Raw genomic sequence first — 25,503 nt, 5'->3', positions numbered from 1 at the left:
TTTCCCTCGGACTCGGCGAGGGATCCCACCTCTACCGCCTCAAGGACAGTGTCCTGGAGCTTCAGACTCTTGGTCGGGGGATACAACTGGGGAGAATGACCAGTACCTCGCCCAGGCGGCCTCACCTGCTATGTTGAACAGGGGCCTTGTGGAGGGATGGGAAGATTGGAAGGGATAGACAAGGAAGAGGGGAAGGAAGCGGCCGTGGCCTTAAGTTAGGTACCATCCCGACATTCGCCTGGAGGAGAAGTGGGAAACTACGGAAAACCACTTCGAGGATGGCTGAGGTGGGAATCGAACCCACCTCTACTCAGTTGACCTCCCGAGGCTGAGTGGACCCCGTTCCAGCCCTCGTATCACTTTTCAAATTTTCGTGGCAGAGCCGGGAATCGAACCCGGATCTCCGGGGGTGGCAGCTAATCACGCTAACCACTACACCACAGAGGCGGACATAATTAGATTTTTACTTGTCAGAAACACAACAAATAGAGAAAGAGAAAATCAATCAATCAATCAATCAATCAATCAATCAATCAATCAATCAATCAATCAATCAATCAATCAATCAATCAATCAATCAATCAATCAATCAATCAATCAATCAATCAATCAATCTTCTACGTGTGTTACCGCGGAATTTATAGTCCCTGACACAAGCAACTACTGTAAGTAAAATAACGGAAATGTTTATAATAAATTAATATTTATTCATAAGTTTTCAGTTACAGTACAATGTTTTAAATTGAGATCACGGCAACCGACAAGTTCGTGTTACTACATCACATACTAAATGCGTTAAACATTTGCAGTCATTTGCAAAAACGTTGGTGAGCATAACAATGCCATCACTGTCACCGAAGCTCATAGTGGTGTTGATAGCCTTTTTGTAGGGAATACATCGCCTTCCCTGTGAAATAAGAGGCGTGCAGACGGGAACATTGCGGCGTTTCAGATCTGAAACATACAACGAGCATGCGTTCTTTATACATTAAATGTGTTTAGATATAAATTGGTAATGCATGTTATCATTTTGGGAATTCGCAGGCCAACATTAAGCTATTATGTCCAGGAGGAATGACAGGAATTCAAATATAGTGTTTTACCGGTTTTACGTCCCACTAACTACATTTATAGTTTTCGGATATAGTCTTTCTTTCTTTCTTAACCTGCTTACCCTCCAGGGTTGGTTTTTCCCTCGGACTCAGAGAGGGATCCCACCTCTACCGCCACAAGGGCAGTGTCCTGGAGGTGAGACGTTGGGTCGGGGGATACAACTGGGAAAATGACCAATACCTCGCCCAGGCGGCTTCACCAGCTATGCGGAACAGGGGCCTTGGTGGGGGATGGGAACATTGGAAAGGATAGGCAAGGAAGAGGGGAGGAAGCGGCTATGGCCTTAAGTTAGATACCATCCCAGAATTTGCCTGGAGGAGAAGTGGTAAACCACGGAAAACCACTTCCAGAATGGCTGAGGTGGGAATCGGACCCACCTCTACTCAGTTGACCTCCCGAGGCTGAGTGGACCCCGTTCCAGACCTCGTACCACTTTTCAAATTTCGTGGCAGAGCCAGGAATCGAACCCGGGCCTCCGGGGATGGCAGCTAATCACACTAACCACTACACCACAGAGGCGGACTTTCGGATATCTGTATATATAAAATAAGAGTTTTGTCTGTACCTTGCACAGAATTTTAAAAGAATGGCATTTCTGTATCGGTCAAGTCCATAGTAACAAGGAAATTAACTTTTTAATTTTCCGTAATTCTGTCTGTCTGTCTGTCTGTCTGTCTGTCTGTCTGTCTGTCTGTCTGTCTGTCTGTCTGTCTGTCTGTACACGCATCACGAGAAAGCGGCTGAAGAGAATTTAATAAATATCGGTATGTGAAGTCGGGGAATGAGCCTCTACAATCTAGGCTATAAATCATTTTACTCACGCTGAGTGAAATGGTAGTTTAGGGGAAGGCCTAGAATTGAATTCTCAAATATTTATACTATTAGTGGTCCTATCGATATACTACATAATCAAACTTATATAGAATTAAAATTTCCGATCATTTATGTCATACATTGTTATCGTACCGGCTTTAATAACACAGCTATTTATGAATTTGTATTTTTGTTGCCAAGTCCGTATCAACGCCGAGCCACGAGAAAATGGGTAAAAAGAATTTGATGAAAGTCCGTATATCGAGTCGGGGAATAAGAAACTACAGTCTAAGCTATAAACAATTGTATTCGCCCTGCATGTAATTGTAGTTTAGGGGAAGGCGCCTAAAATGTAATTTCAAATACCTATGTTATTGGTCCTATCAAAAAGTACTACATAACAAAAGTTATAGAGAATACAATTTCCGATCATTTATATTTTATTCAATTTTACCGTACCGACTATGATAAAAGTGGTATTTCAGAATCAGAAGAAAACTAAATGTGAAGGCCTACAATATCGAAAACGCATAACATTGATCAACAATAACATTACATTGACCATTGTTTATGGTGATGTTCTTTGTCTCTTATGCTGCCGCTCAAGTCCGATAGATGGGATTACTGCTGCGTACCGAGTATAACAGCCTGAATGAATATTGGCCGGAAATAGCTGGGGAGTTAGAAATCTTTCTTCTTTACATGTCATTCCACTGGTTCATACATTTTCTGATACTGATGGTATGTAACACACTGGTTCATCATAGTATTCCAGCTATTCGATCCCTATTCTGACGCGCTGTTTTGAATAAGCAGTGTGCACTCTTAAGGCCAAGGCTCACTTAGTAGTAGTAGTAGTAGTAGTAGTAGTAGTAGTAGTATGACCTGGTCTAGAATTACCAGGCACATTTCAAATTATAGCACCACAATTCACTAAATAACTCAAAATTCAACCCTGAAGAGAGCCGCTTCCTAAGAAGAGCTTCTTCCTCTTCACTTTTAATAAATTCTACATTCATTTTATTCAAAATTAGCAGTGAAGAGCGGGTTTCTCCTCTGGCTTGGAGGAAAAAATTGCCTCCAAGTCAGATAGATTTTTCCGCCGCCAGTGTAGTGAATTGAGATTTTCCGACTCATCGGGTATTCCTAGGAAACAGATTAGTAAAAGGGCATAGTTTTTGCCCTCTGACTCTCCACTATTCGAACCCCGCCCCCGCTCCGAAAAAAGACTAAGAATGTTCACGGATCACGGCTGTCTGTGGCATGGTCATTCCAACTCTGGAACTTTGGAATGTTAGATCGGCAGCGTAGTACTGTTCGTTAAAAGCGAGAAAATGTGTGGTTTTAATTTGATCGAGTATTTCATGAGAAATCATTGCTAAGTGTCTGCCATTATAATGCAATTCTCCAGCCTGATTGTGACTGATGGTAGGCAAGCGGGCCTACCATTACAATGAAAATTCCCTAACGAAGCCTTCATATGAGAAAAGACGTTTGGCGATTTCTCCGTCGCGTTTCCAGGGTAACGTTAAGAGCTATGCATTTTAATACAGTATTTCTCACAACGTGTACTCTACCTAAGCTACAATTCTGTATACAATATAAAATTCCGTAGCGAAGCACGGGTACATCAGCTAGTTTAGATATATTGTGATAACGCAGGTACAGGGCCAACGGGTGACGACAATACCGGTGCGGCAGCGACGTAAACAAGAGCGCGGGCGAAGTTGACGCTAAAGAAGCTTCTAGAAGAAGCAGGAAGCTGATTAATAATCTAGAATTCGCCCAGAATATCTGTAAGTGAAAGCTACGAGTGTATTCTGCAGGCCTGCATAAAGGAGGAACTGGGCGCATGAATGAGTGTGTAGCAGTATTTTAAATTCGCATTAAGTTATGTCCACCTTAAGATGTAAAGGGAGTTATTTAGAATTTTCATCTTTTAGCACTATATTGAGAGTCCATTATCTTTCGTCACTGCCGTTACTAGCAAATTCAAGGTTGACCTTGGCCATTGTTGAGCCGCCATGCTGCTAGGCTTAGCTAGGATGTCGTGTTATACACACGCCTGAAGCATATAGTTCCTTTTTCTAAAACCTACTAAATATATTACTGCATTTAATCACCGGGGGTCAGTAATTTTAACTACATTCGTTCAACGTATGAAGGCAAATATTCTTACTCAGTACATCTGTAATTGTCAAGACTTAATATTCATTTTTATTTTCCTATGCTCGGTATTTTTCAATATCATCTTACCATTGCTCCTAATGACATCAATTATTTCAATTTAAGAAAGAAAGGCCACTTATCGTAAAATGTTCTAACATCAGCATATGCAATCTAAAAGAAAGAGGATAGTTGAAAAAAGTGTAACTCTTACGCCTTGTTACAACTAAAAGTTCATGTGATTATCTTGGTTAGATTTTATTAATTTTTAGTCCTAGAAATATTTAGTGAAATACCTATTTATTCTATTTTTATTTGTGATTATGAGATGATTATCCATGGAGACGTGAATCGTGGAGCATGTATTGATGTTACGATTCTTCTTATGAAAGTAACTTGACATTAATTTGAGTTGATTCAATTTGCTTAATATTTCTTGGTTAACACTTCGAAAGTTTATATCACCTCTGCACCACCTCCGCCACATGTTGTTGATAATTCTAAGAAGAGAATAGACAGCAGGGAGAAATTGGAAGAAGTGATACTGTAGAAAATAACTGCCAGACGAGTGAAAAATATTTAATAACTAGCAAATGTACCCGTGCTTCGCTACGGTCTTCTACAATGTATACAAATCGAAGTAAATTGCTGTACATGAAGTGAATAAAAAATGTAATTGCATGTCTCTTGGCGTTATCCGAGAAAAAGCATAGGGAGTTTCGCAGACGTTGTTTCCAATGTAAAGTGCGAGTTGCAGAGTTGTGATGATAACGACAGGTCCACTTGTCTGCCGCAATTCACTATGCGTAACGTCAGTCACATTTTGATGGGTAATTTTTTTTTTATAATCGGGTGCACCTATACGTAATGATAAAGAGAATCAGGTAAAAGAGTTTAAAAAAATGCACGCTCCCTTGCCTTCTGCTAGTCAAATTAAGAAGGGAATTATACATTACAATGGTACACAGGCGCTGGAGTACTACCCCATTCCTATTGCTAGTTAAGGTCGATGTGGGGAATACTGATTGCAACAGCAGACGCCCTCCTGCTGAGAGTCACTTTTGATTTGTAAAGTATTAATTACAATGTAAGACACACCCCTTTCTAGATCGCTAAAATCGACTTAAATTAATAAATGTAGATCGACATACGGAAGTATATGCATGTTCACCTTCATTTACAGAATAACTGCTGCCAAACGGTGCATTCATATTGAAAAACGGATTGTATAAAAAGACGACTCTGGCCTCATTTAGCGATCTAAATAGCTGGCCCTATGGTATTTCCTCGTATCTCATCTATTTAAAGGCAAGATTATTTTAGAACCGTTGAATAGGGTGAAATCTGTGTAAGGTTTTCACACAGTCAATTACTTTTCAGATACTTATGCGACAGCTTCAAACATAGAATTTGGCTGGATGGGCCAATATTCGTGTAGAATTTGATGATCCCATCTTTCTTATAAGTGAATCAAACCATCAATTTTCGTGTACAAAGTGCAAAATTTAGGTAAATCCAGAAATAGAGCCAAATTTAACATAAGGGATAGAGATACAACAGAACGTTTTGGGATCAAAGTTGTAGATCACTCTAAATTGAACGGAGATTGTGCCATCCGTTTTGTGATACGACTTACCGTCTAGCCACCAAATACCTCGAAAGGAAAATCTGCACCGTCATTAAAATTGCCTCCATATTTCGATATTTTTTCGGGGGTAAAAAATTATTTTTTAAACATCTCGTAAATCTTCCATCGATTACAGGCAAAAAGCTTTAATTTTGCCAAATTTCTATTTTCTAACTCGTCTGGGAGATTGTGCTGCCATCTTGATTTGGGGAGGGGGTTAAAAATTAGGACTTTCAGGAAACTTTTAAGCCCATGAAACGTATAGGTCATCCTTCAGGATAAATATCACCGACTGTGTTCTTATGCAGATTTGAAAACACCCAACGTGTCCCTCTTAGAGAATTTTGAGAATTTTAGATTTTTCTACGGATCCTGAAGTCATCAGGTTGTCTGGTACCAAGTTTTAAGTTTCTAGAATGCCTAGAATGGTCTCATTAATTCACGTCTGTTTTCATTTTTATGCCTTAATTTATATATATTATATAGATCGCGCCAAACTGACTTCTATTTATTAATATGGATTTTATATTTCACCCGCTTCCGAAGTGGTTCTAGGGGCGTCTTACTCCCAGAGTGTGTTTTCCAGGTAGTAAGTCATACTTGAAAGTCATACTGAAACATACACACGTCTATTACCTTGGGCATATTTGACACTTTATTTTTTCACCCTTTCTCACCCTCTATGCCAAAGGGGGGCATTTTTGACAATTTATTATTTCACCCTCTATACCAAAGGGGTGTGAAGCTGGACTTTAAAAATCCGGAATGTTACTATTCATCTCAGCGACCCGGAAAACTATGGATTAGGTAGTATATTCGATTATTATTATTATATCTCTTTACCCTCCCCCCTAAAGGGGGTCAAACTTTGAGTTTTAAAAAACCGGGAGTGTTACTATTCATCTCAGCGACCACGAAAACTATGGCTTCGACACTATTTTCGATTATTTTTAAATCTGAATCCCCCTCAACCCCACCAGAAAGGGGGATGAACTTGGACTTGTAAAATATCCGGGGTCTCACCATTCATCTCAGCGACCCCGACAACTATGGATTCAACATTATTTTCATTTATTTTTATATATCACTCTCCAATTGCCATCCACCACGAAGGGGGCTGAACTTTAAAAAATTCCGGAGTGCCATTATTCATCTCAGTGACCCCGAAAAGTATGGATTCTACACTACTTTCGATGATTTTTATATCTCAGCCCCCTCGCTCATCGGCGCCTAAGGGTTCCTGGGATGTCCTACCCCCACGTGGTTTGTCTCCTGATACTAAAATTTCGAAGTGTACAATTCACCTCGGCGAAATCGAAAACTATGTATTCGACACTATTTTCGATTAATTTTATATATCAATCCCCCCTCGCCACCGATCCCAAAGGGGGATAAACTTGGACTTATAAAATAACCGGATTCTCACTATTCATCTCAGCAACCCCGACAACTATGGATTCGACACTATTTTCGATTAATTTTATATATCATTCTCCCATCTTCCCCACCAAGATGGGGGCTGAAATTGGACTTTAAAAAATTCCGGAGTGTCACTATTCATCTCAGCGACCCCCAAAAATATGGATTCGACACTACATTCGATGATTTGTATATCTCAGCCACTCGCCCCCACCCCTAATGTTTCTTGGGGTGTATTATCCCCACGTGGTTTGTTTCCTGATACTAAAATTCCGGAGTGTCACTATTCATCTCAGCGAACCCGAAGCCTACGTATTCGACAGTATTCTCTATTATTTCTATATATCAATCCCCCTCCCCCCCCTCAACGAAGAGGGCTGAGCTTGGACATTACAAAATTCCGGAGTGTTCCTATTCATTTCAGGGAGCCTGAAATGTATTGATTCGACACTACTTTCGATGATATATATGTCTCACCCCCTCGCCCCCCCCCGCCCCTAAGCGCTCCTGGGGTGTCCTACCCCCACGTATTTTTGTCTTCTGATACTAAAAATGCGAAGCGTACCATTCACCTCGGCGACCCCGAAAACTATGTATTCGACACTATTTTCGATTCATTTTATATATCACTCCCCCCTCGCCCCCACCCCAAAGGGGGATAAACTTAGACTTATAAAATATCCGGAGTCTCACTATTCATCTCAGCGACCAGGGCAAATATGGATTCGACACTCTTTTCGATTATTTTTATATATCACTCTCCCATCGCCCCATACCACGAAGGGGGCAGAACCTGGACTTAAAAAGCCCCAGGGGCTCTGAAATTTGGAGCGTGGGTTGGCGACCACGGGGCCCTCAGCTGAGTCCTGGCATTGCTTCCACTTCCTTGTGCCAGGCTCCTCACTTTCATCTATCCTATCCGACCTCCTTTGGTCAACTCTTGTTCTTTTCTGACCCCGACGCTATTAGGTTTGCGAGGGCTAGGGAGTCTTTCATTTTCACGCTCTTCGTGGCCCTTGTCTTCCTTTGGCCGATATCTTCATTTATCGAAGTGTCGGACCCCTTCCATTTTTTCTCTCTGATTAGTGTTATACAGAGGATGGTTGCCTAGTTGTACTTCCTCTTAAAACAATAATCACCACCACCTGGACTTAAAAAAATTCCGGAGTGTGACTATTCATCTCAGCGACCACGAAAAGTATGGATTCAACATTACTTTTGATGATTTTTTCTATCTGAGCACTTTTGCCCCCCTGCCCCTAAGGTTTCTTGGGGTGTATTACCCCCACGTGGTTTGTCTTCTGATACTAAAAATCCGGGGTGTCATTATTCATCCCAACGACCCCGAAAACTGTGGATTCGACACTATTTTCTATTATTTTTATATATTACTCCCCCATCGCCCCCCACCCCGAAAGGGGCTGAACTTGGACATTTGAAAATTCCGGAGTGTCACTATTCGTTTCAGCGAGCCCGAAAAGTATGTATTCGACACTACTTTCGATTATTTTAATATCTCACCGCCCTCGCCCCGCCCCTAAGGTTTCCTGGGCTGTCTAACCCCCACGTGGTTTGTCTCCTGATACTAAAAATCCGGACTGTACAATTCCCATCGGCGATCCCGAAAACTATATATTCGGCACTATTTTTGTTTAATTTTATATATTACTCCCCCCTTGCCTCCACCCGAAAGGGGACTGAACTTGGACTTTAAAAAAATCCAGAGGGTCACTATTCATCCCAGCGACCCCGAAAAGTATGGATTCGACACTATTTTCGTTAATTTGTGTATCTGACCCCCTCACCCCCCTAAGGTTTCCTGTGCTGTTTTACCCCCACGTGGTTTATCTCCTGATACTAAAAATCCGTAGTGTACAATTCCCCTCGGCGACCCCGGAAACTATGTATTCGACACCATTTTCGTTTATTTTTATATATCACTCCCCCTCACCCCCACCCAAAAGGGGGCTCAACTCGGGCTTTAAAAAACCCGGAGTGTCACTATTCATCTCAGCGACCCTGAAAAGTATGGATTCGACACTATTTTCGTTAATTTTTATATCTGACCCCCTTGCCCCCTCCGCCCCTAAGCTTTTCTTGGGTGTCTTAACCCCATGTGGTTTGTCTCCTGATACTAAAAATCCGGAGTGTACAATTCACCTCGACAACCCAGAAAACTAGTATGTATTCGACACTATTTTCGTTTAATTTTATATATCAGTCCCCCCTCGCCACCCACCCAAATGGGAGCAGAAATTTGACTTTTAAAAAATCGGGAGTGTCACTATTCACCTCAGCGACCCCAAAAACTATGGATTCGACAGTATTTTAGATTATATTTTTACCTGAACCCCCTAACCCCCACCCCTAAGGGGGGTTGTGGTGGCTTACCCCCACAGTGCTCGTCTCCAGATAGCTAATAATATGTGTTCAAAATTTGATAGAAATTGCTCCAGTGGTTTAGGAGGAGATGTGTCATTTACACACATACATTTATCATCAGTCTCCCCTCGCCCCCCACCCAAATGGGAGCAGAATTTTGACTTTCCAAAAATCGGGAGTGTCACTATTCACCTCAGCGACCCCAAAAACTATGGATTCGACACTATTTTCTATTATGTTTTTACCTGACCCCACTAACACCCCACCCCTAAGGGGGTTAGTGGTGGCTTACCCCCACAGTGCTCGTCTCCAGATAGCAAATAATATGTGTTCAAAATTTGATTGAAATTGCTCAAGTGGTTTAGGAGGACATGTGTCATTTACACACATACATTCATCATCAGTCCCCCCTCACCCCCCATCCAAATGAGAGCAGAATTTTGACTTTTAAAAAATCGGGAGTGTCACTATTCACCTCAGCGACCCCAAAAACTATGGATTCGACACCATTTTCGATTATTTTTTTACATGACCCCTCTAACCCCCCACTCCTAAGGGGGGCTAGAGGTGGCTTACCCCCACAGTGCTCGTCTCCGGATAGCAAATAATAAGTGTTCAAAATTTGATTGAAATTGCTCCTGTGGCTTAGGAGGAGATGTGTCATTTACATACAAACATACAAACATTCATTTTTATATATATAGATATATTGAATTCATGACCTTTGAGTCATAGTGAGCCAGAGTCCTAAATTCATTACATGAAGCCCCATATAAATTACAAGTCACGATGAGCCATAGCTGCATTTTTATCTCTGACCAGAAACGGCACCTGGAGGACAAGTGGGGTGATTCTCTTTCTCACGCTACAGAAATTACGTCACCCACACCTGTAGAATGTGCAGGGATACGAAATAATTTGGCGGAAATATTTTTTGTTAAAAGCACATTTTACGAAGAATGGCGACGAAACTGCCATCGTAAACGTCAGTAAATCGTAAGTGAAACAATTTTGCTGTTAGAGGTAAAGACTTTAGACAGCTAAATAGCTCAAGAAGGAAAATTATCGAAAGATGTGCCTGTTGTTTAAACTCTGTTAAATCGTCCAAAATATAGTGCCTAGCTTATGAGTTAATTTAACGACTCAAATTTGTTCAGAGAAACCCTTAATGCTTATCAGCAACACCACTACTAAACTAAGCAACTATATGTTATGTCATAATCAGCCATAATTACATTTTCTGTGACGTGAAAAGTGTCCGTAAACTTTTGGCGGTAAATGCGGATGGTACAGTAGTGGGAGAAATTTTTATAAAAGCACGCCGCGCCATTTGCAATTTTCGCATTGTTTCCAGTGAATTTGAAGCGACCGCACGTCATTCATACCAAACTTGTTGGGGAGACCAAGTCCCCAGAAGAGAAGGCAGTTTTGGCCAAAGGTGGCTGCATAACGTCATCTCCAAGTGGAGATAGATTAGCAGTCAAATTAACGGTATTCCGAAATGCGGAACCATCATATATATTCACATCCAAGCAACAGACGGTCATTATAATGCCGAAGTCCTACAGTTGAATGAGGAAATATCATTGTTTTACATTATTGCATGTGTGAATCGGTGATTGGAAGAACGTGTTCGGTTCGCGAGGGACAGAACGTGTGAAGGGCGTTTTTATGTCATAATTTTCAGTGAATGATACCAAAAATAAGGGAAAGGAAGACAATGTTTGTAAAGCCACTATTTTTCGAGATTGCTAGATTAAAATTGAGAGGCTGGTGGGCCTGTTATGATGTAAGACCACATATGACTTCCAGGCATGTAGACTACCTTTTTATAAGTGCATTTAGTTACATTATGTCACCATTTTATTTGTGTATCTGTGACGCATTTTGGTCACTTTTTATTTCGTGAAAATGTCAGGGAAATACGACGAAAGGTCATTTTATGTTTCTTGGATAATCGGCAAAGCCGCGAAACTAGCGTGTGAAATGTTGTACAGTAGCAGATTTGATGGCTGTAAAACGAATATGTCTAGAGCAAAGTATCACTTCCGTACGTTTATTTCCTACAGTTGTTGCTTGCCAAAGTTAGGATATTAAGTTATCACGAAATTCCGTTCAATGTAAAGATGAAATTCTTGTAAGTGTAATTCGTGGATTACCATTTAGAGCGAGTGCGCGATAATGATCGGATGACAGCTGTTGAGGAAGGTACACCGTCATGTGTTCGGCGCTGTAAATTTGTCAAGGGAAGGCACGAGCCGAGACCGGTGTGTGCTTTGTGGAAGGCAAATGCTATCCCGAAGGTCTGTTAAAATCTTTGTAGAATTGATGAGAGGAAAATAACGGTAACATTTTTGTAAGTCAAGTTGTGAGTTCCGGTTTTGGAAATATTGTGTTGTCAAATTCAGATATGCGAGGGGAGATGGTTAGTTTGCCACAGATTGTTTTATGTAACAACACAGTTTATCACGCAAGAGAGATACTCCATAATATTGTCATGTAGAGAATTTGTGGTAGTAAGTGGTTCAAGTCTTGCGTAGATAGGAAGATCCTCTAATTTTGAAGAGACTTTATGCCGGGATTTTCATTGTAAGGAACCCGAGGATTTATTTTGTGTAATTTAATGATATGGGAATAGGGTCGTTCCGTAGTTAGGATTCCTCGTGAAACCGTAGGACCGTGATGGATAAGAATATTTCAAGTAACGTTTTAAATTAAATCTCTTCGCATATTCTGTGTTGGTCAGGACTTGTATTTCAGGCGAGGTTTTCATTTGATACAGGTCAAGATAATGTGTGTATATTTTTGAGAGATAGCGAGGAGTCTTGTTACAGGTAGAAAGCCACCTGTTTGTCGGCGGTCGAGCCAGTTCATTGTCAGAAATAAATTGTAACTGAGATTTTGTCGTTTATAATAAATGTTTGGAATTAGATTTCATTATTTTATAAGAATCGTTTAGTAGAGACTTGAAATTCATTATCGGGGCGACGGAAATGACACGATGTTATGTTGTGAATAACAATTTTCAAGGGTGTCAACATTTGAGAATCCGTAGTGATGTGGCTTCGTGTTGTTGAGGATTGTCCAAAGTTTTGCGAATATTTTATTTGAATGTCACGATAGCTTGTCAATCCATAGAGTTCGTGATGGATGATTGCGTTGTTGTTGGTTTCCAAGGCAAAAATGTAAGTTCATGTGATATGAGGTCATGCTTGTGGAGCACATGGGGTGCAGTAATCCATCCACCCTAGATTTGGGTGAGGTGCATTACGTCACTTGAATCTCATCGGCCTGAGGTCATATCGAAGGAGATGCCGGAATTAGTCCAAGGCATAACCGTAGGCGTTTTAAGCGATTTGACATGGGTTGTTTTATTTTGCGTTGTGTATAAATTTATGCAGATTCTAGGATTTAAGGTTAGGATTATCCAAGCTAGTTTCTTAATAATTTTAGCGTTATAATATAAATTTGTTGAGTGACATCATGAAATAAATTAATGGTACCGGTAGTTGTTACAATGTCTTCCGCTTTCCAGCTGTGGAGCAAGAAAACAATGAGCATAAACAAATAGCAGATTAAATACTTTCTTCAAAGGAATGCTTCTGGTAAACATGTCCAAGTGATAACCAAAATTTAATTAAAACAATCAGGGAGTATAAAGAAACCACTTCGTCCGGGATAGATAAGTTTGTTTTTAGTTAGGATTATGAGATTACTTCATTTATTAATTTATTAAGTTCAGTGGAACCGTATTTTGAGAATTAGCTTAAAACCAAGTGACTAACGTGAAAATGTTATCTGGAAATCTTAGTTTTATCTGCAGGGATATTTCAACTTATTAACGTAACGATTAAGGGGACATGTCCGATGACAAGTGACTTTGCTGCCACAAGTTTTGTGTGAGCGCTTGTTGTTTTTGTTATTTTGATTTTGATTTGTTGAGCATCAGGCGTGCTGGGGATTTATTAATGTGGAAATCTTGGTCATCAACTACTGTAACTTAATTGTGTTCTGTCTTAGAAGTTTGGATGGTAATGGGGTCATCAACTTCAGTGACTTAAATTAGGGGCATCTGCCATTATAGCGTCATTTTATTGCAGTCATCACCCACAATGACTTCAACTTAAAACACAAAGTTTGATGTCGAACCATGACATAGTCGCAGGTCACATCGATTCAATTAAGGGACCATGCCGTACAACCACTGTGTGGCACATATCGATTGGACTGCCTTAATTATACCAATAGTCCAGAGCTCGTGTTACGAGGCTGGATCATCACGAATCATTATGATGGTACATGCAGTCTCACATTTAGACCGATCTTAGGGATCTCCAGACTTTCTTTATTTCATTTTAAAATTAAGACGGTGGTTCCTATAAGGATGTCCCTCAGGCAATTGAGTTAAGATCTCCAAATCCAGCGTCCCTCATCATCTTTTTTTTAACGGATAGAACTTAGTTCGTTGACTAGAGGTTGTGAAAGGTCACAAGATGTCGGATTTCATCTCAATTATGAATAAAATATCAATTTCTTTTAACTTGAGTTTAAAATTACTGAAACCCGCCCCTTACCTAAGCAAGTGGTGAAGAACTCATAAAAGACCCGAGACGTAGATCTCATGCAGATTTGTTGATAGGTAAGTAAGGTACGTATCCGTCGAAGGACCTTAAGGGGTTCAATATAATATTTAATATTTAACATACATACATACATATATCTTTACAGACAGTTATGCCTTTCAGCGTTCAGTATGCTAGCCTCTGTGAATTTACTAAAGGTCGTAACAATCCTCTATTTGCACTAGTGCTGTGGCCTCGTTTAGTTTCATACCTTTCATCTTTAGATCTTCAGAAAGTGAGCCTAATAATCTCGGTCTCAATCCGCTTCTCTTACGTTTCGTAATAGAGTTCATTATTTTCTGACGTAGTATAACTCCTCTATTCGCTTGATATGACCCCACCACTGAAGCCGATTCATGCGTACAGCTTCATCCATCGAGATCATTCCTTACCTGGCCTTTATCTATTCATTTCGAGTACCCTTCTGCCATTGTTTCCACCTGATTGTACCAGCAGTCATTCTTGCTACTTTCATGTCTGTTACTTCTAATGTTTGAATAAGATATCCTGAGTCCATCCAGCTTTCAGTCTCGTAAAGCAAGGTTGGTCTGAAAACAGAGTGATGTAAAGAGAATTACGTCCGGGAGCTGACTTCCTTCTTACCCAATATTGTTGATCGCAACTGCGAACTGTCTGCATTAGCTTTATTGCACCTTGATTCAGTCTCAGTTTCTATATTACCATCGTGGGAGAACACAGATCCTAAATACTTGAAATTATCTTCCTGCTCCAGGTTTGTATTACCAAACTGCATTTCTTACCTACTGACATCAGTTTAGCTTTCGAAAGTGTAATCTTCATACAATACTCATTGCACCTATTTTCAAGTTAGTTTCAGTGAATTAGCTTCTAATCTCATGTGTGCTTTCCAGCAAAAAGTGACAAAAGTGACTGCAAGCTTTCGGCACAATATGCCATTAAGACCAAGTCGGCAGCATAGGCCAGAGTGCTTACTACGTTTGCACCCAACTGAATCCCTCCCTGCTAATTTATACCTTTCAGCAGATGATCCATGAAAACTACGAACAGCAAGGGTAAATATTACAGCCTTGTCTAACCCCTGTAAGTACCCTGAAACAAGAACCCATTCTACTGTCAATTCTCATTGCAGCCAAATTGTTAACATAAATGCCATAATTGATTTTAATAATCTACCCTTAATCCCATAGTCTCTCAGAATGATGAACATCTTTTCCCTCGGTACCCTGTCATATGCTTTCTCTAAATATACTAAACATAAACACACCTGTCAATTCCTCTCATAGTATTTTTCATTTACCTGGCGCGTACTGAAAATCTGATCTTGACAGCTCCTCTGTGGTCTGAAACCACACTGGTTTTCATCCAACTTCCTCTCAACCAGTGATCGCACCCTCCCTTCCAAGATGCCAGTGAATACTTTGCCTTGTATACTAATCAACGAGATACATCGATAGTTGTTGTAATCCTTCCTGTTCCCTTGCTTATAGATAGGCTCAATTACTGTTTTTGTCCAATCTGAATGTACCTTACCAACACTCCATGCTAATCTTATTACTCTGTGAAGCCATTTCATCTCTGCCTTCCCATTACATTTCATATTTTCAGGTCTAATTTTATCTATTCGTTTCTACTTCCTCAAACGTAATTTCACCAACATCATGTTCATCCTCCTCATGAGCTTGGTTTTTACGACACCACCAGGACGATTTCCTTTTACGGTGAGAATATTTTCAAAATATTCCCTCCACCTGTCCAGTGATTCCCTGGTATCTATTATGAGTTCGCCTGAATTACCTAAAACATTCATCTCCTTTTACAATCCCTTCCTAAGATTCTTTATTACTGTCCAGAAAGGTTTCCCTGCTGCTTGACCTAGCCTTTCCACGTTATTACCAAAATCTACCCACGACTTCTTTTTGGATTCAAAAACTATTTGTTTCACTTTCTTTCATCTACGTACGATTCTTGTTTGCATCAGCCCTTGCTTGGAGTGTTTTTCTGATAAACCTTCCTTTTACTTTTACAAGCTGCTCTCTCTTCATCATTCCACTAAGATGTTCGCTTTTTCCTATCTTTACACACAGTTGTTTCTACTACAGCATCCCTGTATGCCACCCATATCTTTCTCTATCCTGAACCTGTTTACTGTCCACTGTTCGGAACTTCTCACTAATCATATCCATGTACTTCTGTCTAATTTCCTCGTCCTGGAGTTTCCTACCCTTATACTTCAACAGAACGATTTTATTCTTTTTATCCTATCGATAGTCGTGTTATGACTGCAGTCTGATAACATTTCCAAGAGCAAATCACAGATGCAATATCTTTTTTCAGTTTGATATTTTTACTGGTAAGATTTTTATCTCTTGAAACATTGGTTCTCTTCACACATGCCTTAGTAAGGACTTCGAAATACTTGTCAATCAGTAATTTTATACAGGTGTTACATATACCTTCACTATATTCATTCATTTATTGTTTCAAAACTGTCAGTTAATTTGCTTCTAATTCCATGTGTGCTTTCCTGCAAAAAGTGACAAAAACTACTTCCAAATATAACTCATATTTCGGCAGAAAAATGCCCTCGTCACATATTTATAAATATAATTTTAGAATGATCACACATCTTCATTTTTATGTGCAAATTTCCCATGTTATAATCATTATAAGACGACAATACATCCCTGCACTTAGCATGGGGAAACTTGCTACATGCTCAGCCCATGACATAAAGGTCTGCATTTTCCTGTAGCCTATTGCATCATAGTCATAATCAGTTACCTGATCACTTAACTCACATTGTTTAGTGCTATTAGTGATATATCCTTCATCACATTATTTTTAGTCAATAGAAGATTTTCAACATCAGAAGCACAGAGCAATCCTCTTATGGCACTGAGAAATTGTGTTACATTGTTACCTCGTTTTTCTCTCATGATCGAAAAAATGTTTTCAGTACAGTTCTGTGTGACCCTCCTTGTTAGAAAATAATGGGAAGCATAACCATTGTGTGATTTTGACAACTATAGCTTCAGTGCAGAAATGCGACAGGAAACTATCTATTTATAACTTTGGCTTAGGAGAATTTTGTTTCTAAAATCATTTTCTGTGAAGTGGTCCGAGTGCACTACATAGCCTTTATTTAGGTAAATGTTCTAGTTCTTTGGGGGAATTTAACCTAAATCAGCCCTTATGCTGTTCACAATCACTGAGTACACCTGTACATCGAATAAATGCGTACGTTTAATCACAACAATGTTTTAAAGAAATCACGTTTACATAAATAGAAAAAATACGGGCACATAAACATTAACCGGTATACTCACAGCAATGTGTTTTTATAATCTGTCAAATTACTTGTGATCACTTTATCTTTTGTAAATAAAACACCCGTACATTGCACAAATAACTCTTTTTCCTGCTATTTACAAAATAGTGATGCATAAAAAGCACAAAACTATCTGAATTAAAATCATGTGTCACTTCTAACTTCTAAAATACACAGCTCACTGCAGTAGGAGGTGTATTTATCTCCTCGAACCGCTAGATGCCACGCAGAGCAGTGTCACCAGTTTCTCGCAGGAGTTTCCACTATTATCATATTAAGCTAATTGGTAGTAACCACTGATCTCTATACCTGGATGGCTGGTAGCTTGGGTAGCAGTAAGCCGAATAGAAGATGACTGGCGTAGTAAGATGGCAGCGAGCGCACGGTGCAGTAGACCACGAGGAGCGCGCTTGCTTTGTTTATGCTTAGTTCAGTGACGCCAGGTCTCTTGATTGTAGTTCCACGAGTCTTCTGTGCTGTGTTATTGCAAAGTAAATAGTAGTGTATTTTACGAATTTAGGTTCGTTGCCTTGTAGTATACTTGTGGATTACAAGATTCAATTTAAATATGTACGTGTTTATCTGAAATATGAATGAAGAAACATTCTACGGGGTATTAACATACCGCAGTGTTCAGCTTATGGATGTACAAACAGAACCGATCAGCAGAAGGAGAAATCATTTCATTGGGGAGTTTTATACTTTACATAATAATCTTCCTAGGGTAGTGTTTTGAGTTTTAGGTTTATTGTATCTTTTTTCGCATATTCCGGGAGCAAAATGGCAATACATTTTTGTAGGTTTCCTTTCTCGAGACCCGAACTTCTAAGATCATGGATTAGGAGTATCAGGCGGGAGAATTGGGAGCCTTCTAAAACAGCTGTTCTCTGCTCGGATCACTTAGAGGAAGACTGTTTTGATAGAAATGGACAAACTGTACACCTTAGATGTAATGTACAGCCAACTGTTTTCAAGTTTACTGAACATTAACTGCAAGTAAAGATTTACTTTTTTTAAATTTCTCATAATTAAACTGACGTTTTCGATGAAATAAGTGACGTGACCTTATAACAATCTTAGAAAATGAAGTCTGGAGGAATTCTAGACCTTATTTACATCAGTAATAATTATGGGTTTCAGACACTGGAGTGGTGGGAGAAGGGAAAGTGTGGTGGGTGTTTGGGGCTATCCCATTATACTATTCGTGGTATTTGGGACTCATTTAACTGGTGTTACATATTTCTGATGATGACTATCAATATCGCTTTGCTAGCTGAATTTAATTAAAGAGGTCTGTAATGGTAAATTAAGCTGCAGGTAATGTGATATATTGACAAGTTTTGAATATTTGCTGGTTTTATAAATGTGTACATTTGCTTCAATGATATTTTAATTTGATAATATGCGCGTTATTTCATGGAAACAGGAAACAGAAATTCATTATCAAGCACCGATTACGATATGTCGAATCTAGGCCTGTATAGTGAGCTACGTTTATAGGTACATCATTTTAAGAATGCATAATTTCGTGACATACACGTATACAATTTACAGCAATGTTTCCAGAAACTGGTTTTCACTCGTATTGTGTTACCGATCGCTAATTGCATGTATTCAGCACCGAAGTTAATATTTGTCGGCCGTTATTATACACTCATGTTTATTGCTATCCCGGAGATTTACTGACCTCGGAATGACGTGTCAGAGATCCCAATGTCCTTATGCTTTGAGTGAACATGTCTCTATATTTTTAATTATTCCAATGCGCCATTAATTGCGACTTCAAATTGACTATATTATCATTGCTTCCCCATGTTGGGTACGCCAACATGGCGAATCGCGCGCTCAACTTAGCGTACTTCCTCCTGCAGCGGAGACCTGCCATCAGCGATCCATGTATAGAGATCAGTGGTAGTAACACTTTATGAGAAGCACCATGCTTCTACGTTGCCCGTGATAGTACCATTATGTGAACACCACGGATTTGGCTGTCGCCCATGCTTAGTACCACTATGTGAAAAAAACAATGGGTCTGCGTTGCCTGAGAGTAGTACAATTGTGTGAGGAACACCATGGTTTAATGTTGCCAGTGGGTGTTGATATAATGTGTGACACACCATGCGTCCACATTGCCTATGATTAGTACACGCACGTACATTAATGGTGTCCCGACATAAACAATCAACACTGCCCCACCCAGTACTGAAAAGAAGGGGAGAGAGTGAAGGGGTAGTGTTGAAGACCAATCCAGTACAAAACTTGGGGGAAGGGAGTGAAGAGGTAGTGTCGAAGGCACAATGACTCACTTTCTCGCTTAACGCATTGCTGCATGCAGACAGCCCGCTACAAGACTTCGTTGTGATCGAAATGGGCACAGTGGCGGATGTATTGAAGTACAGCATTGGGTTACCTACTCGTCCGGCCCCGCGCTGTACGGGGCAAGGCGTCCGGCCGCCCTGGTTCGATTCCCGGCCGGGTCAGGGGTTTTTAATTATAAATGATTATATCCCTGGCCTGGGGACTGCGTGTTCGTGTCGTCCTTAACGTTTCTCACATTCAACACTCAACACTTCCGCAATTCCAATTACATGCAGGTTCATATATTGTGCAAGTAGGGGCAAGAGAACTGTATAGGTCGACGCCCCAAACAAATAGCATTTTAACATAATTATTATTTTTTTATTTTTTTTTTATTTTTTTGCTATTTGCTTTACGTCGCACCGACACAGATATGTCTTACGGCGACTATAGGAGAGGAAAGGACTAGGAATTGGAAGGAAGCGGCCGTGGCCTTAATTAAGGTACAGCCCCGGCATTTGCCTGGTGTGAAAATGGGAAACCACGGAAAACCATCTTCAGGGCTGCCGACAGTGGGGCTCGAACCCACTATTTCCCGATTACTGGATACTGGCCGCACTTAAGTGACTGCAGCTATCGAACTCGGTATAAAAGAATTAAAAAGTAGTCTACTCTGTTAATTACAGTATTAAGAGGTAAAGGAGGTTTTTAACCGAAAAGTATTTTATACTAGTTAGGAATATTTTGTAGCTGCGTTATATCGGGTCTACCAATCCTTCTTCACCTCGTTCTTGCCATATTTCTATCCATCTCCAAACTGTCTTAAGACTGCATGGTATTGCTTGTGCTATTGCTTGGGGGACCATGTGAGCCTCCCACATGCCAATAATACGGCCTCGATTCACCTGTGATAGGATAGGAGCCATCTTATTACAATTTTACAGTATAACGCCGGAATACACACACTGTTTATTCAGCACTACCTGTTCACTCCCTTCCCCTCCTTTTCAGTATTGGAGTGGCCTTCAACACTATTCCTTTACTCTCTCCCCTCCTTTTCAGTATTGGAGTGGCCTTCAACACTATTCCTTTACTTTCTCCCCTCCTTTTCAGTACTGGAGTGGGGCAGTGTTGATTGTTTATGTCGGGACACCATTAATGTGCGTGCGTGTACCACTATGTGAGCGACTATGAGTATACGTGGCCTAAGATTAGTTCCACTATGTGAGGAACACCACGGGAATACCGGCACCCGTGATTAATTCCACTGTGTGAGGAACACCATGGGTCTGAGTTACTTGTGGGTAGTGTCCAAACACCATGAGTTTGTGTTACCTTGAGCGGTCCCATTGTATGTGACATACCATGGGTCTAGCTTACCTGCGATTATGCCATCATGCTAATAAAATCCATGAGTCTACGTTACATGTGATTAGTACAATTATAGTTGGAACATCATGGTTCTGCTTTACCAGTGATTATTATTATGAGGGCCCAGTGACCTGGGTTTTGGACTTCTTTGGACAACAAGTATCATCTGCGAAAATAAGTAATTCTGAATTGGATCCACTGATTGTTTTGCATTCATGGTCATTTTCTTCATCATCATTCGTCTTAGTTTCTAGTCAGTGGATATATTTTGAAGTTTTAAACATCATGTCACCTCATTGCACCTTGTACCATTAGAGCCCGATGACCTAGTTGTTAGGCCCCTTTAAACAACAAACATCAACAGTATCGAAAATCGTGGTTTGGGGAAGCAGTTTAAGATTGCTTCCTGCTTCACATCAGCCTACGATTATCAGCATTGTTGTTGACTCTAGCAGATTGATGTTCGGTAATGACTCCTCGGATTCAGTTCTTCTTGGGATTCCCGAATAGCCGTATTCATATAGCAATGCTTGAAATGTTTGATCACCTTTGGTCCGTTTTCTGTAATTTGAATGTTTGGTGGCAAGAAGACTTTGCGCACAGTCTTCAATACCTGAGTGAACACCTTGGGGTTAACAAAGCAGTTATCTTAAAAGGAGGAATTTCCTCCCTTGCTGTTGAAAGTTACTGTCCACACCATTCAGCCAAGATTAGTAAATAGAGCGTGTTATCAATAACTTTTTGTTGCTTTCGTACCTGACAGTAATGACTTCATACCCGAAAATCAACGTGGATTCACCGATTTTTCGACCTTTAAAAGTTTTAATTTTTTTGGTTCTCGTCACATTAGCTCCCAGCATCACTGTAATTCTTTCTTTACTTGTTTTTTCGCTGAAAAACTTTTCCCCTTTAAACGCCTGTGGCTTCCGAGGAAAGCATTTTTAGGAGAAATCAGTCTCATCAGCATTAAACTCGTGATTAAGACTGTACTCCACTAGCAGGGTTGATAAAATCTTTTCTTGTTAATGTTTGCTCGCCATTTCACTGACTGCAGCACTTTCACCTGACAGTACTATTTGAGCCAACGAGCACAGATTATTAATATAGGGTCGCCAATGTGGTGCCTGAATTGAAGCTAGTGCACATGCGCGGTAGCCATTTGTTGAACCAAAACATTGGGGACTAATTACTGTAAACCACCGCCGTCTCAATCTCTATATAGGATTGATACGGCGGTGCTGTAAACAAATACTGTACAATGTCTATGTTGTATGTATTGTACAGTGAAAAGTGCTCAAAGCGGAACTTGAATAAAGCAGAAACTTGTCCACTACGGAATGTTTTCTCGGTCCCGGCGAAGCTTCCAGTGATATAATGCTCTTACTTTTGTTTAATGCGAAATCTCCTTAACGTGGAAACGGAAAAGAAAAATGAAAGAATTCTTTAAAATCTACTTGTACAATGAGGAACATATTAGGAACTGATGTATATTTGAGCATTTCTGGTGTTGGTATGATCTAATTCTAACTTTTCCACTCTTCATGAACACGAGCTGAGGATTCCATTCAGAAATATACAATAAGGAAGAGGAAGAAGAAGAAGAAGAAACAAGTTTCTTTGATCTGTGCACGAAAGTTTAATGTTTTGAAGTACTGTATACAGTTTTATGATGGAAATAAGGAGCGTAAATCCAGGGTTCTGAAATAGTACTATATAGTGTTGTGACAGTACCAAAATGAAATACTGTTTATCACTCTGTATGTTACAATAAAGCTCAATAATAATAATAATAATAATAATAATAATAATAATAATAATAATAATAATAATAATAATAATAATAATAATAATAATAATAATAATAATAATAATTGTACCGGGCGGTACACCTCCACGCCGCTAATTTAAAATTTGCGCCTGTTGAAACTCCTCTGCTGGAGGAAGTCTGAACTTTATATACGCTATTAATTCGCTACCTTCTCAAAAGATGTCACCACGTGGAAAATTTTGAGTTTTTGAACTGTGTCATTTTTGATGTGTTTTTGTTTTGCTTGAAGTAAGAAGTGTGAACTTTCTCTTCTAGAGGACACTACTGAAGATCAACAATAGTGCAACCTAGTGCGAAGTCAAAGAACTATTTTGTTGGAGAAATTTTTATTTCAAATGTTTGTTCTTTGCTAAATTTCTTTCTGTTATTGTTTAAGTTGGCTGTATACCCCTCTTTTTCCCCTTGTTTTAGATTTATCCAATCCCGAATTTCTTTGAGTTTTTTCTCGACCAATCCGATGTATCTTCCCCCTACTTGGATATGTTTCTGTACCCTAGCCAATAAAGAATGTGCGGGAGGGTGTTTTCATTCCCCTAACGCCTAGAAACTTCTGCGAGAGGATATAAACTGCTGATTTTAGGGTCTCCGGGCCACTTCTGTTCCATCTTTCAGTGTATTAAGTACATAGCAGGAGGCGGGAAGCGCCTCTTTCCTCGGCAGCGGTCAACAACAAGGTAATGGCCGATTAATAACTTCTTTCTTTGCTAGCTCAGCAGTTTAACTCTCGGGGCGGGTTCTAAGCTTTCCACCATGTAACCGTTTCCTAAATGTAACTACTCTTTTCATTTATTCTCTTTTAAAGCTACATACTGGGATAGAGAGTGCTAACCCTCTCGAGCTCCCACTCATATTGTTTTGAGGTGAACTTATTTTTCTCAACCTATTCTTCGATAACGTAAAACGAATTGTTCTCTTCTTAAGTCACCTCTTTAGTATGGGATTAGCCCTTGTATTAACGGCCTAGTGCCAAGTAGGTCTTAATCAAAGTGTATTAGGAGTGCAAGTTCGCCTCCTCTCAAATTGTTATTTTAGAGGTCATTTAATTAACCTGCTTTTCATTTAATAGACCTCAGTAGATTGGGTATTTTACCCCTGTGTTTATGTCCGTTGAGGACAACTTGAAGGTGGAGTTTGGTGTGGCCTGGGAGAGGCTTAAATTTGAGAGCGAGTGGCTCTTTTGAAAATTGAGTGTTGTACGCCTCGTGGAGGCTTTTCAGTGTAATTTGGAGCAAGGGCTCCTAGGCATGAATGGGGTTTTCTGCCCCTCTGTTGAAACTTGTGTTTGGGGTAAAACTGAGCTGATTGCCCAAGCAGTGTAAAGTCAGGGCGCGAAGCCCAAATTCTGTAAATATTGTAACTACCCTTTTGATTTGCTACTTTGTACCTGCCATGCTTGTTATTTCCTTGTTTTTGAAAAGAAAATATAACCTGGTTAAATTTTAAATTAATTTTACTTTAGTAGCTTGAGACCCGTTCACCACCCCGCACCTTCTTTCACGCATAACTACCACGGATATCTCCGTAACAATAATAATAATAATAATAATAAGGAGAAAAAGAAGAAGAAGAATTAACACATCAGTGCACTACAGTACTATATACATCAATATCGATGGCTTTCTTTTAAAACCTCGTATGTCCAAATGTTCTTCCTATCTATTATATCCCGGTCATATATTTGTATGCAGTCCATCAGAATAATTTTTGCTGTGTTCATTTTCCTTTGCTAAAGTCTAAAGGAAAATGGACCTTAACGTACCGAATTGTAGGGATGTTGATTGCATGGCAAATTTACACATTCCTACAGTATAATGTATTTAAGGTTCATTTTCCTTTACAAACTGGCAGAGGAAAATGACCATAACGACAATTATTATTTTGGACTGCATATAAATATGGGACTGGGAGGCGTGACCAGTCTTAAGGAATATAATGGATAGGAAGACTATTCGGACTTACGAGGTTTTTAAAGAAAGCCATCGATATGGATAGCCGAATTTCATGCGTAGACAGATACACGTAAGCTCCAAATACTATTTAAAATTATTGTTTTAAGCCAATAATCCGATGTTTTGTGTAATGCGGAAACTTGTCTAATTCGGAAATATTTTTTGGTCTTTTATGATTCCGCTTTGAGGAAGTTTTCCTGTATATTTACTATTCATCGTGCGGCTATGCCATCTATCTTCACGGTTTTCCGCAATTATCTGCAAGCAAGATGATGTGAGAAATATATCGAAGTACATTTAGAAAGTAGTAATTTTAAAATTTAAAGGAAAGGAAGCTCCTTAAAATTACTCCTAAACTGTAAGAGTTCCTTTATTAGTCTTCTCTAAAGTAGCATAGGAAATGCCTGACATGGAAGTTTCTTTAATCAAAGTGGAAAAGCTTGTGGTTACGTCCAAATGGAACAATTGAAGGCTAAGGGAATTGCTTACAGACATTCAAATTATTGCACCGGAAATAGAGGCGAATGAAGAAAATAATGGCTGAGCTAAGCACTGTTGTAGGATAGTCTTAAAGTTTGGGTGGATAATAAATACTGAATGGCGTT

At 39.8% G+C, this 25,503-nt stretch overlaps 1 long non-coding RNA gene across 2 annotated transcripts in view; it reads right to left on the bottom strand.

Annotated features, from left to right (window-relative positions):
* Nucleotides 1–757: 757 nt before the first annotated feature.
* The window catches only part of LOC136861748 (uncharacterized), a 94,157-nt gene continuing 69,411 nt past the window's right edge, over nt 758–25,503 (bottom strand). For both annotated transcript variants that reach the window (XR_011017626.1, XR_010859050.2), the window contains exon 3: nt 758–954. This is a non-coding gene — a long non-coding RNA (uncharacterized lncRNA). The remainder of the gene's footprint in view (nt 955–25,503) is intronic.

Source organism: Anabrus simplex, chromosome 1 (genome assembly GCF_040414725.1).
Source record: "Anabrus simplex isolate iqAnaSimp1 chromosome 1, ASM4041472v1, whole genome shotgun sequence".
Lineage (NCBI taxonomy): Eukaryota > Metazoa > Arthropoda > Insecta > Orthoptera > Tettigoniidae > Anabrus > Anabrus simplex.
Note: the sequence above shows the minus strand (reverse complement) of the source record. Positions and strands in the feature narration are given on the sequence as shown.